The sequence below is a fragment of the Rattus norvegicus genome, chromosome 7, assembly GCF_021556685.1.
Source record: "Rattus norvegicus strain SHRSP/BbbUtx chromosome 7, alternate assembly SHRSP_T2T, whole genome shotgun sequence".
Classification (NCBI taxonomy): domain Eukaryota; kingdom Metazoa; phylum Chordata; class Mammalia; order Rodentia; family Muridae; genus Rattus; species Rattus norvegicus.
In genome coordinates this window covers 89,295,000-89,308,723 of record NC_141540.1, presented here as the reverse complement: position 1 = coordinate 89,308,723, position 13,724 = coordinate 89,295,000, and the positions used below count along the sequence as shown (strand labels likewise).

At 37.6% G+C, this 13,724-nt stretch overlaps 1 protein-coding gene across 1 annotated transcript in view; it reads left to right on the top strand.

The window, feature by feature from the left end:
- Csmd3 (CUB and Sushi multiple domains 3) overlaps positions 1-13,724 on the top strand; it is a 1,310,498-nt gene that overhangs the window by 412,224 nt on the left and 884,550 nt on the right. The gene's annotated exons all lie outside the window — the stretch shown is intronic.

The following is a 13,724-nucleotide window of genomic DNA, read 5'->3' as shown; positions in this document are numbered from 1 at the left end:
TGTATAGCTTCACAGAGCTTTTCTAATTGGCAAATTTGCCTTTTGTGCAAAGAGACACTTTTTTTTTATTTTTTTTTTGTGGGAGCATTTTTTTTTTTAATTATCTTGAGTATTTCTTATATACATTTCAAGTGTTATTCCCTTTCCCGGTTTCCGGACAGACATCACCCTCCCCCCTCCCCTTCCTTGTGGGTGTTCCCCTCCCAAACCTCCCCCCATTGCCACCCTCCCGCATAGTCTAGTTCACTGGGGGTTCAGTCTTAGCAGGACCCAGGGCTTCCCCTTCCACTGGTGCTCTTACTAGGATATTCATTGCTACCTATGGGGACAGAGTCCAGGGTCAGTCCATGTATAGTCTTTAGGTAGTGGCTTAGTCCCTGGAAGCTCTGGTTGCTTGACATTGTTGTACTTTTGGGGTCTCGAGCACCTTCAAGCTCTTCCAGTTCTTTCTCTGATTCCTTCAACGGGGGACCTATTCTCAGTTCAGTGGTTTGCTGCTGGCATTCGCCTCTGTATTTGCTGTATTCTGGCTGTGTCTCTCAGGAGCGATCTACATCCGGCTCCTGTCGGTCTGCACTTCTTTGCTTCATCCATCTTGTCTAATTGGGTGGCTGTATATGTATGGGCCACCTGTGGGGCAGGCTCTGAATGGGTGTTCCTTCAGTCTCTGTTTTAATCTTTGCCTCTCCCTTCCCTGCCAAGGGTATTCTTTTTCCTCATTTAAAGAAGGAGTGAAGCATTCACATTTTGATCATCCGTCTTGAGTTTCCTTTGTTCTAGGGATCTAGGGTAATTCAAGCATTTGGGCTAATAGCCACTTATCAATGAGTGCATACCATGTATGTCTTTCTGTGAGTGGGTTAGCTCACTCAGGATGATATTTTCCAGTTCCAACCATTTGCCTACGAATTTCATAAACTCGTTGTTTTTGATAGCTGAGTAATATTCCATTGTGTAGATGTACCACATTTTCTGTATCCATTCCTCTGTTGAAGGGCATCTGGGTTCTTTCCATTTTCTGGCTATTATAAATAAGGCTGCGATGAACATAGTGGAGCACGTGTCTCTTTTATATGTTGAGGCATCTTTTGGGTATATGCCCAAGAGAGGTATGGCTGGATCCTCAGGCAGTTCAATGTCCAATTTTCTGAGGAACCTCCAGACTGATTTCCAGAATGGTTTTACCAGTCTGCAATCCCACCAACAATGGAGGAGTGTTCCTCTTTCTCCACATCCTCGCCAGCATCTGCTGTCACCTGAGTTTTTGATCTTAGCCATTCTCACTGGTGTGAGGTGAAATCTCAGGGTTGTTTTGATTTGCATTTCCCTTATGACTAAAGATGTTGAACATTTCTTTAGGTGTTTCTCAGCCATTCGGCATTCCTCAGCTGTGAATTCTTTGTTCAGCTCTGAACCCCATTTTTTAATAGGGTTATTTGTTTCCCTGCGGTCTAACTTCTTGAGTTCTTTGTATATTTTGGATATAAGGCCTCTATCTGTTATAGGATTGGTAAAGATCTTTTCCCAATCTGTTGGTTGCCGTTTTGTCCTAACCACAGTGTCCTTTGCCTTACAGAAGCTTTGCAGTTTTATGAGATCCCATTTGTCGATTCTTGATCTTAGAGCATAAGCCATTGGTGTTTTGTTCAGGAAATTTTTTCCAGTGCCCATGTGTTCCAGATGCTTCCCTAGTTTTTCTTCTATTAGTTTGAGTGTGTCTGGTTTGATGTGGAGGTCCTTGATCCACTTGGACTTAAGCTTTGTACAGGGTGATAAGCATGGATCGATCTGCATTCTTCTACATGTTGCCCTCCAGTTGAACCAGCACCATTTGCTGAAAATGCTATGCAAAGAGACACTTTTATTCTTTCTCTTAAAAAATCAATATCCTTTCGTTTATTTTTTCTTGCTTTAGTGGACTAACAAGATCTTCAAACTCAATATTAAATGAGCCTCTTGAAGTTTGACATGTTTAATGTGTGTGTGTGTGTGTGTGTGTGTGTGTGTGTGTGTGTGTGTGTAATTAAGGAGAATTCGAACTGTACCTTTCCCTCAGATGCTATTTCTCAGATTAATTTCTTTATCTTACCATTTTGCTGACTCTATCTAACTTCTGCAGAAGCCAACTGTTCTCCAGTACATTTCTAATTTTATTGCAATCATTGCCTGGTCTTACTTTGTACAGTTTTTGCAAAATGAAATTTGTTAAATTCTTTGTTGCAAATATTTTATTATATATATTCTGATTATGATTTCCCCTCCTCCAAATTTTTCCTGACCCTCCCTACCTCTGCATCTATCCAAATCCATTCCCCTGCCCCTCACTCTTTCTCAAGGGAAAGCATACAGAAATTTAAACAAACAAACAAACATGTCCAGACAAAGAATTATGAGTCAAAATTCCCTCAAAAATCACTATTGAATTAATTTGTGTTCACCATTTTTTGATGTATTTCTGCTAGGTGTAGTTTGTATTGAGACTCTGTTACAGAAAACTAATGTTTTCCTTTGTGTGAAGTTATCTGAGTTTCTGGCAAGAGTTTCTGAGTTAGGGATATAGGCTTTTGTGTACTTCCTATCTTAGTGCTGGGGTCCCACTTGACTGAGACCTGTGCACGACTTCTGCATGCCGCCACATTCTGTGTGGATTCATGTGAGCGTTGGCCCTGTTGTGTTTAGAGGCTCTTGCTTAACGTTCTCCATTTTCTCAGGTTATTACAATCTTTCAGGCTCTTATCCTGCAATGTTCCTTGGATGCTGAGGGGAAAGAGTTGATGGAGAAATCCAGTTTAAGACAGAGTGTCCTACAGTTTCTCACTCACTGCATATTGTCCAATTGCAAGTCTCTGTATGTGTGGTCATCTGCTGTAGAAGGAATATTCTTGGTGATGGCTAAGGAGGACACTGATCAACATGCATAACAGCATACAATTAAGAGTCATTTTGTTGCTATCTCCCTTTATCAGAAAAATATTATTTAGTTTTCCCCAAGTCTCTAGTATATAGTCTCCGGTTCTGGGCCACTTGAGCAGTGTAGGGAATGGATTCTGCCTCAGGGAGTAAGTCTTAAATTCAATCATACAGTAATTAGATATTCCAAAAAAAAGTACCAATATTATACTAGCATATCTTACAGATATCATTGTAGATCCAAGCTTTTGTAACTGTGTTGATGTTTCCCTTTGTCCTCCGGAAATGTGCAGATTATCTTCCAGTATTCTAACTGTAAAGTTAATGTTTATTTGCTAGATGTAATTATCATCTCTGCAGTTACTACAGAATAAAGTCATGCTTTCTAGTTCTTACTGAACTCTGGCTGGCTGATTCAACTCATGTGTTTTAACTCAAACTCCTCTCCAAGTTGACTGATTTTAACTAGCTTCTCACTGAATTGCCCTGCTTGGAAATAATGCCTCTGAATTCCACAAGCTAAACTGTACTGACTGCATGGACTGAATGGAACTGAATGGAAATTGAGAAACTCAACTGCACCAAACCGGACTGCACCAAACTGAAATGCATCGATTCAACTGATCTCAACTCAACTAGACTACCCTGTTTTGCCTCAACTCATCGTAACTACACTCACTGAACTGCCCTCCACTCCTGACAGAATCTTTCCTGTCTGTATCCATGAGAGTTGGGTATATTCTATTTTTACTCTGTCAAATCTTTCCTTGATTTGTCACTTTGTCTGTTTCTTATTTAGAAGTTAGTCTCAAACATGACTGCTTTTTTCTACCAACTAACTATCCCTTCATTGTTTGGGATTAAAGTTATGTAAAGGCAAGCCTATATTACAGTTGAGGAATTAAAGGCATGCCATTCCAGTGGGATCAACAGATCAAGAAAGTCTTTCGATAAACTTTTCCAGAGAAGCCATGCTGTTGGATAAAATTTTTTTTATATATCTGACACCCTGTGTTATTGGAGAAGAACAAAATTATCAACACTGCAAAAAGCAAAGGACATCTGAAAGAAAGTTTGTAGAAGACAGGTATCATCTGACAGATGTCTGAAGAGGAGAAATTGACCTGGGATTTTCTCCACGGGTGTAGTTGAGCTTACTTGAGTTCCTGAACTTTCATTCAGTTCTGTTCAGTTCTTTCAGTCAGTTCTGTCAGTGCAGTTCAGTTTGTGCAATTCAGAGGCTTTTATTTTTCCAATGAGAACAATTCAGTGAGAAGCTAAGAGAAGCCAGTTTGAATCAGATATCTTGGAGAGAAGTTTTGAGGCAGAACACCTGAGTTGAACCAGACAGACAGAGTCCACAAAGAACTAGAAAGGGTGAGCTTATTCAGCAGTAAGCTTCCGAGGTGACAATTACATCTGTCAAATAATAGTTACTTTCACAATAACAATAGTCAGTAGTACTGAACACTCTAGTATACATTTCTTTTTTTTTTTTTTTTTTGGTTCTTTTTTTCGGAGCTGGGGACCGAACCCAGGGCCTTGCACTTCCTAGGCAAGCGCTCTACCACTGAGCTAAATCTCCAACCCCACATTTCATATCCAATAAGTAATCTATGTGTTGTTTTCAGCAATAAAGATTTACCATCAGTTTTTGAAGAGCAAATAATAGCTTTGGTAATAGTGTGTGTTGTTTGGTAGTTTCCATGGGAACCCTTTGACCAACAACTAAATTAGAAGTAAGCAACTTTGGCATCAGAGACTTCATTTGATACTGTGAGATTTCTAGATGTGGCTTTGTCTTCCCTATTATTTGTTGATTCCATTTAGATTTCTTTCATAAATATAGGTATTTTATGAAATGTCTACTGTATTCCATTTCCATGCCTCAAATGTTCCTTTAACTATCCCTGTTCATATTGCTTCCCTTAATGCCCCCCTTTTTTTCAATGCCCCATGATCCTTTTGTTCTAATCTTCTACCCCCCAGTTCATCCATGACTATCTATCTATTTCTACTTCCTAGGGTGATCTATTCGTGTCCCCAGTTCCTTTACTTCTATCTAGCCTCAGTTATTATATGGGTTGTAGCTTGCTTATTGACAAGTTCAAACTTAATATCCATATGCAAGTGAATAGACACTGTATTTGTTTATTCAGTTCTGGTTAACTTAGGTTGATTATTTTCTAGCTTTGTCTATTTAATATTGACTGTACTTTTCATTCTATTTGAGCAAAATGTACATTATAAATGAAAGGAATTGCAGTGCAGGTGAACTACCTGTGTTCAAGTCTCCAGAAATTATAAATACAGGAGTGATAGTTTATATCTTTAAACACAGTGCTCCTAAGTCAAAATGCAAGGAAGGGTTAAGAGAATTCCCAGAAACCTAGGTGATGCAAGAGTGAAGAACAAAACAAGGCTCTGATTCATACAACATGAAAGGGAGAACCTACATTATCCTTTTTACATAATATCTCTCCTCCTCCTCCTCCTCCTCCTTTTCTCCTCTTCCTCCTCCTTTTCTCCTCCTCCTCCTCCTCCTCCTCCTCCTCTTCCTCCTCCTCCTCTTCCTCCTCCTCCTTCTTCTTCTTGTAGTTCCATTTCCCCACTTCTGGGCATTTCTGGTGAGTTTACCCATACTGAATAATGGGTGCCTCTCACGTCTCTGGGACATTTTATAGGTTCCCCACCTCCACCTCTGGAATGTTTGTATTAATTCTCCTAGCCCTTTAGGCTCCTCTCCTGTCTCCCCCCATATATGATCCTGCCCCCTCCCCCCTCTATTCTCCCACTTAGTTCCCTCCCTTCCTCTACCTTCCATAATTATTTAGATTCCCCCTCTAAGTGAGATTGAAGCATCTTCACTTGGGTATTCCTTCCTTTTTTAACTTCTTAGGGTCTGTGGAGTACATCATGGATATTCTGTACTCTTTGGCTAATATGATTTTGTTAATAAGTACATACAATGCATGCTCTTTTGTGTCTGGGTTACATCACACAGGATGTTGTTTTCCAGTTCCATTCATTTGTCTGCAAATTCATGATGTCCTTTTTTTAAATAGTTGAATAGTATTCCACTGTCTCAATGAACCACATTTTCTGTATCCATAATTTGGGTGAGGAACATTTGGGTTCTTTCCTGCTTCTGGAAATTATGAATAAGGCTGTTATGAACATAGTAGAGCATGTGTCCTTGTTATATGTTGGAATGTCTTTTGGGTTTATGCACAGGAGTGGTATAGCTGGTTCCTCAGGTAGTACTATGTCCAATTTTCTGATGTACCACCAGACTGTTTTCCAGAGTGGTTGTACCAGCTTTCAATCTCCCCAACAATGGAAGCGTGTTCTTCTTTCTCTTCTTCCTCACTAGCCATGCTGTCACTTGAGTTTTTGATCTTAGTCATTCTGACTGGTGTGAGGTGAAATCTCAGGGTCGTCTTGATTTGCATTTCTCTGATGACTAAGGATGTCGAATATTTTTTAAGTGCTTCTCAGCGTTTGAGATTCCTCTGTTGAGAATTCTCTGTTTTCTACTATACTTTATTTTTTAATTGGGTTACTTGGTTTTTTTGGCCTCTAACATTTTGAGGTTTTTTAATAAATATATTTGGATATTAGCCCTCTAACAGATGTAGGGTTAGTGAGACCTTTTCCCAGTCTTTAGATTCCTACTTTGTCTTTCTGACAGTGCACTTTGCTTTACAGCAGCTTTTCAGTTTCAAGAGTTTCCATTTATTAATTTTTGATATTAATAACACCTGAGCCATTTGTGTTTTGGTCAGGAAAAATTTCCCTGTGCAATTCATTTGAGGGTGTTTCCCACTTTCTCTTCTGTTAGCATCAATGTCTCTTGTTTTACATTGAGGTCTTTGATCCACTTGCATTTGAGCTTTGTACAGGGTAATTAAATATGTTTCAATTTGTATAGTTCTACATGCTGACCTGAAGTTAGTGCGGCACAATTTGTTGAAGATGCTCTCTTTTTTTCTAATTGTCTTGTTTTGGTTTCTTTGTGAAAGATTAAGCGTCCATAGTTGTATGGGTTTATTTAATTCTACTCAGTTGATCAAACTATCTTTGCACCAATACTATGATTTTTTTTTGTTTCTTTGTTTGTTTTTGTTTGCTGTTTTTAAATTTTTTTTTATCAATATAACTCTGTAGTGAAGCTTGAGGTAAGGTGATTCTCCCAGAAGGTTTTTTATTGTTCATAAATATTTTGGCTATCCTGTTATGTTTTTTGTTATTGTTGTTGTTTTGTTTGTATTTTATATGAAGTTGAGAATTGCTCTTTCCATGTCCGTGACAAATTATGTTAGAATTTTGTTGGGAATTGTGTTGAATCTGTAGACTGCTTTTGTTAAGATGGCTATTTTCACTATGTTAATCCTACTGATCCATGAGCATGGGAGATCTTTTTATCTTATAAGATCTTCCTTGATTTCATTCTTACAATGATTTGAAGTTCTTGTCATACAGGCCTTTCCCTTGCTTGGTTAGACTTACATAAAGCATTTTGTATTATTATTTGTGACTATTGTGAAAGGAGTTGTTTTCTTAATTTTTTTCTCAGTTCATTTATCATTTGTATGCATTTTTTATTTAATTTTTATGTCTAGCCAGTTTTCTGAAGTTGTTTATCAGCTGTAAGAGTACTCTGGTAGAGTTATGGGGATCAGATATGTATACTATCAAATCATCAATGAATGGTGATATCTTGACTTCTTTCTTTCCCATTTGTATCTCCTTGATCTCCTTTTGTTGTATTATTGTTCTAGCTAGAACATCCTGTACTATATTGAATAGATGGGGAGAGAGTGGGCTGCTTTGTCTTGCCCCTGACTTTAGTGGGATTCCCTCAACATTCTCTCCATTTAATTTGATGTTGGCTATTGCCTTGCTGCATATTAGTTTTATTATGTTTTGGTATGTGCAATGAATTTCTGATCTCTCTAATACTTTTAACAAGAAGGGGTTTTGAATTTGGTCAAATACTTTCTCAGCATCTAATGAGATACGAAAGGCCATCCAGAGACTGCCCCACCTGAGGATCCATCCCATATACAGACACCGAACCCAGACACTATTGCAGATGCCAAGAAGTGCTTGCTGACAGGTACCTGTTTCTGGAGAGGCTCTGCCTTTCAACTTTTGGTTGAAAGTTTATTTTGTTGAATGTTAGAATGACTAGTGCAGATTGCTTAGAAAATCTTTCAGCCCTTCACTCGGAAGTAGTATCTATCTTTTCTGCTGAGGTGTGTTTCCAGTATGTATCTGAATGATGGATTCTGTTTGCCTATATAGTCAGTTAGGCTCTATCTTTTCATTGGGGAGATTGAATCTGTTGATGCTGAGAGATATTAATGACCAATGATTGTTATTACCTGTTATTTTGTTGTTGGAGGTGGTAGTGTGTGTGTGTGTGTGTGTGTGTGTGTGTGTGTCTGTGTGTGTGTGTGTGTGTGTGTGTGATTATCCTCTTTTGCATTTGTTTGGAGATGATTAAGCTTATGTTTTATTAGGTGAAGTTGGTTACCCTCCTAGTGTTGTAGTTTTTCTTGTAGTATTCTTCGTAGGCTGGATTAATACAAAGATATTGTTTAAATTTGGTTTTGTCATGGAACATCATGGTTTTCCCTTCTATGATAATTGTGTTTTGCTAGGTTATAGTAGTCTGGGCTGGTATCTATGGTCCTTTATGTCTACATGACCATCTCTTTCTTTAGGTTAGGCAAATTATCATTGATTTTGTTGAAGATGATTTCTGTCTCTTTGATCTGAAAATCTTCACCCTCTTGTAGTTCTTTATTTTTAGGTTTGATCTTTTCAGTGTTTCCCAAATTTCCTGGATGTTTTGGGTTTGGAACTTTTAATACTTTGCATATTTTTATCAATGTAAAAATATCTTCTATGATATTTTCTACACCTGAGATTCTCTCTTCCATTTCTTCTGTTCGTGTTGTTTGCATCTGTAGCTCCTGATTCCTAGATTCTTCATATCCAGGGTTGCCTCCATTTGTGATTTCTTTACTTCTATTTCCATTTTTATGTCTTGGACTGTTTCCTTCAATTCCTTTATCTGTTTGATTATATTTTCCTGTATTTCTTTAAGGTATTTATTTGTTACCTCTTTAAGGACTTATGCCTATTGGTCTGGATTTTCCTGGATTTCTTCAAGCGCATTATTTATATCCTACTTAAAGGTCACTATCATCTTCATGAGATAGGATTTTAAGTCAGAATTTTGCTATTCAGGTACGTGAAGATATTCAGGCCTTGTTGTGCTAGGAGAACTGAGTTCTATAGCACCAAATTACATTGACTTCTATTGCTTTTGTTTTTGTGCTTGCCTTTCACCATCTGGTTATATTTGGCATTAAGTAACCTGATTGGATTAAGTATCTCAGATTGGAGCAAACATCCTCACAGGCAGGCAGAACTATGTGACTTGGGTTAGAGCAGGACTCCTGGCAGAGAGATGGTGTGGTATCTTGTTAGAGCAGGCCTCCTGTGTCCCTTCCTGCTTAGGCAGACCTCCTGATAGACAGGCAAGGGTTTTGGGGTCGGGAAGCAGGCATGTTAATATGCCTATATTATAATCATCTTTTACAATAATTCTTAACTTAGAATTGTCAAGCGTACTTCATTTACCACTCTGAAACTCCACCTGCTTCTGTGGAGCACCCTCATGAAAGCAGGGGGAGGGGGATTTAATAGGATGGCGGATACTGTTTGAAATGTAAATAAATAAAATATCCAATAAAAATTTAAAAGTAAAAATATTAAAACTAGAAAATATTTGATAGCAGTGTAAAATGCAATTTAAAATGTGTTGTTGAATGGGAAAAATAGATACTTAAAGGTAAGTTTAATGCACTCAAATTTCTACTTAATACTTTTTTTATAGATGAACCTAGCATTTCAATACTATTAATCAATTAATATACTAGGTATTGTGGATTTAAGATGTTGCAAGAAATCTGTAATAGTGTGGAAACGGAAAACTTACTACTACATAAAGTAATAATGAGGCAAGAAAGGGCAAGATCTCGATGTGCTCTGTTAGGACATAGAAAGAGATTAAGCATCAGGTTTAACCTTACTTCAAAGCTGGCTTGTCTGTACATGATTAAGAGTAAGTAAATAAAGCTGAATTATATTTATTTCAGTCCTAAAAGGAAGTACATTAAAGTGCCCTACGATAAGATAAATGAGTGAATCTGAGGAACACAAATTGTGGCTGAACACAGAACAATTAATTTAACAAGGTCATGGGGACAAAACATGCCTGAGGAAGGCATGCTTATCTTGGGGGCCAGAGAAGAGAGGGAGTCAAACCAAGTTAAAAACAGGAGAGCAAGAATGTGAGAGAAAGAAAAGCTGCAGAGTTGGAGAGCATGCAGCTACAGCTAGTTTTCAGGATCCCGGGGAAAATGAAGATGTGTCTGTTTAGGCTGAAGTGTTCTCTGAGTACCAAAGACAAGGGAATGCAGATAAGACAATTGATTTTATTTTACAGAATTGCAATTTTTAAAATTAAATTAATAATTTAAATGCCACATATGTATGCTATATTTATATTATTTTTCCTGCCCCATACCTCCCACCAATCCCTTCAATGCCTTTCCCTCACATTTACAGCTCCTTTTTCTTTAAATATTATTGATACATGTAGATAAGCACACATATATGAGTAAATATATAAATGCAAAATCCTGAGTCAATTTAGTTTTGCTTATATGTGGATGATTTTAATGGACAAGTTAAGAATAATGTACTACAGGGTTCATTCTTGGTAAAGACTAATCATATTTCTCTCAGTTATTAATTGCCTATATATGTTCATATGTGAGGCCTCTGGATTTAACCCCACCATGGCATGCTAATTTGCATTATTATTGTTTAGGTCTTGGGTTGAGTGTCCTAGTTATTTCCTGTCAACTGGACATCTCTCTCTCTCTCTCTCTCTCTCTCTCTCTCTCTCTATATATATATATATATATATATATATAGACACACACACATATATATGTGTGTGTGTATGTATAGATGTAGATGTAGATGCAGATATATAGATATAGATATAGATATAGATATAGATATAGATATAGATATAGATATAGATATAGATATAGATATAGATATAGATATAGATATAGATATAGATATAGATATCTGATCAGAGGGAACCTTAAATGAAAATGCTTTTATTAAATTGGCATATATGGAAGTCCTTAGGGTATTATCTTGATAAATGATTGATGTGGGCAGGCCTACTTTACATTAGGTGGTGCCATCTGGGCTGTATATGAAAACAGGCTGAACACGGTGTGAGGAACAAGGCAGGAAGCAGCATTCCTCCACTGACTGTTTTTCACATGCTCTCATCTTGCTCCTGCTTTCAGCTCCACCCTACCTTTTTGATGGAGTGTATATTCACAGTGTAAGCTGAAATAAACCCCTTCCTTCAACAGTTCCTCTGAGTCATGATGTGTTATCGCAATAATATAAACTTTAAAAATTTCCAGACCTTTAGCGATATTTTTCTTATGACTGTCATTATTAAGATTCGTTCATATGTTTCACACATGATTTGGAATATATATATATATATATATATATATATATATATATATATATATATATATGTATATACTATTTTAACTATGTTTTTGTTTCCTTGACTTTAAAGCTATTTATATCTTTTGAATATTAATCCTCTGTCAAATGCATAGCTGACAAATATCCTCTCCCATTCTGTGGGCTTTTTTCTTGATTTTTTCCTGTGGTTATTATAAGGTTTTTAAGGTAATGAGGTTCCCTTATCAGTCCTTTACCATAATTCCAAGAAAATAGATAAGCCATTCAGAGAGTCCTTTTCAAACCCTATGCCTTATAGAGTACTGCCTATGTTTTCTTCTAGTGCTTTCAACATTTTGTGTTTCACATTGATGTCTTTGATCCATTTGATGTTTTGTGTACAGTTCAGTTATAGGTGTGGGTCTAATTTTATTCTTCTACATGTAGCCATACAGTTTTCTCTGACCTATATGTTGAAGATGCTTTCTCGTATATGGTTGGTTGTTTATTTAGTTTGTTTGGCATTGCTGTCAAATACCATGATTGTAGTTATGTATACTCCTGTTTGCATTTTCTCTTTTTCCACTTGTCTTCATATGTGTTTTGTGCTTGTACCATACTGGTTGTTTTTGGGATGGAGATATGGCTTAGTGGTTAAGAACTCTACTTTTTAGTTTACTAGGATTACATTCACAGCATCTACATAGTGGCTCATAGCCATCCATAACTCCAGCTTCAAAGGACCCAAAGAGGTCTTCTAACTTCAACACATGTAGAGTACACACGTACATGCAGGAGAAACACAGTTTTTAATTGATGCATCTTATTCGTATATCTTGAGATGTAAAGTGATAGTCTCCCTCCCTATCATTGTTCTTTTTGGTCAGGATTGTTTTGTCTTCTTTTAGTTGCACCCATCTAAAATACCCAATTGCTGTGTTTAAACTGCTGGGCCCCAGGCGCCTCTCATTTGTCTCTATCATCTTTCACTCGAGAATGTCATTTCACTTTTCACAGTTATACAATGGCTTGTACTTGCATTTACTATATCTGTTGTACACAATCCCTTAAATTTGATAAGTGGCTATTAGCCCAAATGCTTGAATTACCCTAGATGCCTAGAACAAATGAAACTCAAGATGGATGATAAAAATGTGAATGCTTCACTCCTTCTTTAAAAGGGGAACAGAATACCCTTGGCAGGGAAGAGGGAGGCAAAGATTAAAACAGAGACTGAAGGAACACCCATTCAGAGCCTGCCCCACATGTGGCCCATACATATACAGCCACCCAATTAGACAAGATGGATGAAGCAAAGAAGTGCAGGCCGACAGGAGCCGGATGTAGATCGCTCCTGAGAGACACAGCCAGAATACAGCAAATACAGAGGCGAATGCCAGCAGCAAACCACTGAACTGAGAATAGGACCCCCATTGAAGGAAGCAGAGAAAGAACTAGAAGAGCTTGAAGGGGCTCGAGACCCCATATGTACAACAATGCCAAGCAACCAGAGCTTCCAGGGACTAAGCCACTACCTAAAGACTATACATGGACTGACCCTGGACTCTGACCTCATAGGTAGCAATGAATATCCTAGTAAGAGCACCAGTGGAAGGGGAAGCCCTGGGTCCTGCTAAGACTGAACCCCCAGTGAACTAGACTGGTGGGGGGAGGGTGGCAACGGGGGGAGGGTTGGGAGGGGAACACCCATAAGGAAGGGGAGGGGGGAGGGGGATGTTTGCCCGGATACCGGGAAAGGGAATAACACTCGAATGTATATAAGAAATACTCAAGGTAATAAAAAAAAATAAAATGTAAAAAAAAAAAAAAAAACCAAGTAGGGCCCTATGACAAAAAAAAAATTTCCTTGAACATTATGGAAAGTTTTATTTTTGTATCACTTGCTCCATTGCATTTCATTTTAAATATTATTGAGAAATTACTTTTTATTTAATGAATTTTGCAAAAGCCTCCTTTCAAACTCTTTATTCTTGAGAACCTTTAAAGTAAAGTTAGTAATGTCCTACAGTTTCATTGCATTTAAAAATGTAGGCAGGCTGTCTAAATAATCCACTCTATGGGTGTTTATTTTCACAAAACTAGGCAATTTAACATTACAAATTGTAAATCAAAATCTGGCATAAAACATGCTACTCTCTTGAAAATGTAAATGATGTAAATGCATATTTATTCATTTATTTATTTACTGGATTGTTACTTGAGGCGAACAA